Genomic DNA, 4,836 nt, shown 5'->3' with positions numbered 1-4,836 from the left:
GTGTCTCATGATCTGTATGAATAACAAATTCCTTAGACAATAGGTAATGCTGCCAAGTTTCAAGGGACCTTACTAGAGCGTATAGCTCTTTGTCATAGGTTGGGTAGTTGAGGGCAGCTCCACTCAGTTTTTCACTAAAGAATGCCACTGGTCGCCCCCCTTGAGTGAGGACAGCTCCAATGCCTGTACCTGATGCATCACACTCAATCTCAAAAGTTTTATTAAAATCAGGGAGTGTAAGAACGGGTGCATGAGTTAAACTATATTTAAGCTTGTTGAAAGACTCCTCTTGGGCAGGGCCCCAAACAAAGGATACATTCTTCTTGATTACTGAGGTCATGGGTGCGGCAATGGTGCTGAAGTCCTTGACAAACCGCCTATAGAAGCTGGCTAGGCCATGGAAACTTCGGACTTGCCCAATAGTGGTCGGCGTGGGCCAGTCTTGGATGGCCTTGATCTTCTCCTCATCGACCTTCAAACCCTGTGAACTCACAACAAAGCCTAAAAATATTAACTGGTCAGTGCAAAATACACACTTCTTGAGATTGGCAAAGAGTCCTTCCTGCCTGAGAGCCTTCAAAACCTGTTCTACATGACTAATGTGATCGGATAAGCACTGACTATAGATCAATATGTCATCAAAATAGACAACCACAAATTTACCAATGTAAGGCCTTAGAACCTCGTTCATAAGCCTCATGAAGGTACTAGGGGCGTTGGTAAGACCAAATGGCATCACCAGCCACTCATACAAGCCTTGCTTGGTCTTGAAAGCAGTCTTCCACTCGTCTCCCTCCTTCATCCGAACTTGGTGATAGCCACTCCTAAGATCAATCTTGGAAACACGGTGGAACCACTCAATTCATCTAACATATCATCAAGTCTAGGAATGGGGTACCGATATTTTATGGTGATGTTGTTGATGGCTCGGCAATCAACACACATACGCCACGTTCCATCCTTCTTAGGCACCAATAGGACGGGTACTGCACATGGGCTGAGACTCTCTCGAATGTATCCCTTGTCCATGAGGTCTTGGACCTGTCTCTCCAGCTCCTTAGCCTCCTCCGGATTGACTCTGTATGCGGCTCGGTTTGGAAGTGGGGCGCCTGGCACAAAGTCTATCTGATGTTCGATGCCTCGGAGGGGTGGTAAGCCGGCTGGTATCTCTTCAGGGAACACGTCCTTGTACTGGTCCATTAGTCCTTGCATCTCAGCTGGACAATCTGGTGCCTCAAAACCTGCAAAACAACCTTCCTTGAAAACCATTAGTAGCACCTGTGTGTTTTGATGCAATGATTTAATCAATTTACTAGAAGAGATGTAAAGGTTAGTTTTACTAAACAATCCAGACTGATCCATGGCCCTCTGCATCTCGTACACCTCTTGTGGACTGAGAGGAGCCAGGCTGTGCTTCTTGTTGTTGTGGGTAAAGCTGTAGATGTTAGTCCTCCCATGGTGAATAGTCTCCTTGTCAAACTGCCAAGGCCTCCCTAACAGTAGATGGCCGGCTTGCATAGGAACCACATCACACTTCACCTGGTCCTGGTACTTACCAATACAAAAGGTAACAACAACTTGCTCCGAGATTTTAAGCTCCGTCTCATCATTGAGCCACTTGAGCTTGTACGGCCTGGGGTGTGGCAACTTTGCTAGCCCTAACTTCTCAACAAGGTACCTGCTGGCCACGTTAGTGCAAGAGCCACCATCAATAATTAGACTACATACCTTGCCTTCCACGCTACATCTAGTATGGAAGATGTTTTCTCGTTGGACGGTCTCTGGATCAAAGAGAGCACTGAGAGCTCGTCTGACCACCAGTAGCTCACCAGTCTCAGCATAGTCCACTATCTCGTCTCCTGAGTCGGCCATCTCGACATCGGCCTCGTCTTGGGACTCATACTCGCCATCTGCCTTAAGGATCATGACACGCTTGTTCGGACAGTCCCTAGCGTAGTGCCCCTTCCCCTGACATTTGAAACAAGTAATATCACGAGTTCTTTGAGCTTGTGCTTGTCCCTTACCTGGTTCGGATGAACCTGATTTGGACTGGTCGGTTTGGCCCTTCTTGAACCGGTTTTCCACTTCAATGGATTTGTTCTTCTCAGACCCCTTGGTTCCGGTTGAAGCCCATGGCGTCTTGTTCCTGGCACTAGAGGCGTTCTTCCGTTTAATGTGCTGCTCGGCCTGGATGGCATAGTGGAGGAGATCATTGAAGTTGACGTAGGTTTGCCTCTCCACCTTGCGAGCAATGCGGTCTTGAAGGCCTTCCAAGAACTGAGCCATCATAACCTCTTCGGTCTCGCGCGTCCTGAGCTTGTTCTTGAGAGCCTCAAACTCCTCAAAGTACTCCTCTACGGACCTAGTACCCTGAGACAACTTGCGAAAACGTTTTAGTAAGTCCCGCTGATAATATGAGGGAATATACCTTGCACGGAGCTTAGCTCGCATCTCATCCCAAGTCTCAATCCTATAGACCCTGCCAACCTCGGCTACTTCCCTGTCCCACCAGGTTAGGGCATTGTCCGTCAGTTGGGCTGCGGCTAAGGCGATCTTCTTGGCCTCGGTATAGCGGTAGTATTCAAAGATGTACTCCATGCGCCTCTCCCATTCAATGTAGGCGTCCGGATCAACCTTTCCAGCAAAGGTCGGAGGAGTAAGTTTGAGATCCTTGCCTCCTTGCCAAGCTACTTCATCGTCTCGGAATCTCCTTCGGACCGGGCTTGCATCGCCTTGGACCCGATACTCCCGTCGGTTCCCACGTCCGGCTCGTTCACGCCGCGGCTCTTCTGGTTCGGTACGGTCAGTGTCCGAGTTGTCCTCACTGGATTGGGACTGTTCTTCTGGAATGGGTTGATTTCTCCTCCTCGGCCGGGGAGCATTAGCTCGATCCCTTCCTGCTATCTGAGCCAGCTGCTCAGTCACAGTAGCCAGTGTGGCTTGAAGTTCTGCATGGTTAGCCATCAGCTGAGCATTGATCTCGGCTTGTGTGGGTGCTCCGTTGAGGTCTCCCATGTCTCCTGCGACAAGAGAGGAAAAGAAAGAGTGATTTGCAAGGGTAAAAGAAAAAGGAAAAGGTTATTTAACTATGATATGCATTGAATGTAAATCTCCTTTTTTTTTTTTTGTAAAAATCGAAAGTTTAAAAATTAGGAAAGTGCAATCCTTTTTTTTTTTTTTTTTTAAATAGGTAAATCTTGAAGTGCAAGCCAAGAAAAAAAAGTAAATGCAATTAAATGGAAATCCGATCAAAAAGGAAAGTGAAATCGCTGGATGCCAAAAACAGATTACTAGAATGGAGAATGCACAAAAACGGATCAAAAGATATGCAGGAAAGAAACAAGTTCGAACTCGCCAAGAACAGCAAGAACAAATGCAATTTTTTTTTTTTTTTAAATGACAAGATGATGAACCAAACAATGAACAAAGGTAACAAGGGTAGGATACAACCGAAGGTTTAGGAGCTTTGGGCTCTGATACCAAAATGATACAGGCCGGTAAGCAGACTGCACGGACGGACGGACTGAGGCTCGAGGACTCGGACTGGACAGGACGGACGGACGGTCTGAGGTTCGAGGACTCGGACTGGACGGGACGGACGGCCGGTTATGGGACGGCTAGACGGACGCGATGGGTTGGGAGTTGGCCGGTCTGGTTCCTGAAACAAAAGAATGCGATTTTTATGAGTTTTTATGAATCAAAATATGGAACAGAAAAGTAAACAGTATGGTTAATGAAGAACAGAAACAAATATGACTTTTTATGGATTTTTATATAGAATGAAAAATCTAGAACTATATGATGCAAGATAACAAAACAAAGAAGGATAGAAGTATGGGGGATGGATCCTTGTTGCTGGATGTGTATCTCTCTCAACAAGAACAGTGGATGGAGGTGGATAGCTATGGGATTTGGCTTGCTGGATGTGTATCACTCTCAAGGCAAATCGATGGATGGAATGGAGGTGAAGAATCGCCACAAGCTTGGTGGTTTGAAGCTTGATAAGATTCGGCTGCTCTCTCTTGTTTCTCACAGAAAAAGACTTAGGGTTTTTGGTTTGCAAAGGCAAAACTTATTTCATAAAAGACTTAGGCCAAAAATCGCCAACTTGAAAGAGTTATATAGGGTTTATCCCTTAAGAGACTCAAAAGTAAAAGGCCTTAAACAAGCTGGCCGAAAATGAGGCTGAAACATTAGCCCAAAGTCTTAACCAAATAAATTAAAATAAACCAGACATCTGGTGGTCGGTTTGAGAAGGCTTAGACCAAGGCTAATAGCATGCTTGCATGTTGCCTCATTAAAACCTTACCAAGAAAACCCAATGGGACAAAACCTGGTGAGGAAAAAGAGTACAACACATGCTACTCCCCTTGGTGGTCGGCTAGATCTCAGAACCGGAAAGAGTTGGAGTGGATGAAATAGAAACTGAGTCTGGACCAAGCTCGGATGTGGAAATGATAAGTCCGGCTTGGTTGAGTCTGAACTGGATCGGGTCGGCCGCGTCCTGAACCTCCTTTGGGCCGGCTTGATCTTGAATCTTCAACTGGACCATCTTCTCAATTAGCAGCTGGTCCTGGTCAGTCTGTCCATCTTGATCAAGGATATGCTGGACAGCTTTGGTGAAACCTTCTCGCAAGGCCCTGGTTCCACTCCGGGTAGTCGGACCGTGCCTAACTATGGGAACCTCTACTTGGATGGCCTCATCAGCCACCAAGTTGAGATTGTCGAAGTATATCTCCATCTGCCAAAGGAAATTCTCGACCTCCTTGGCATCCCGCGCCCCGTTGAACCGATTTGGCTTCGGAAATTCAACCTTACCAACACTGGTTCCTTCAA

The sequence above is a fragment of the Brassica rapa genome, unplaced genomic scaffold (genome assembly GCF_000309985.2).
Source record: "Brassica rapa cultivar Chiifu-401-42 unplaced genomic scaffold, CAAS_Brap_v3.01 Scaffold0185, whole genome shotgun sequence".
NCBI classification, from domain to species: Eukaryota; Viridiplantae; Streptophyta; class Magnoliopsida; order Brassicales; family Brassicaceae; genus Brassica; species Brassica rapa.
Note: the sequence above shows the minus strand (reverse complement) of the source record.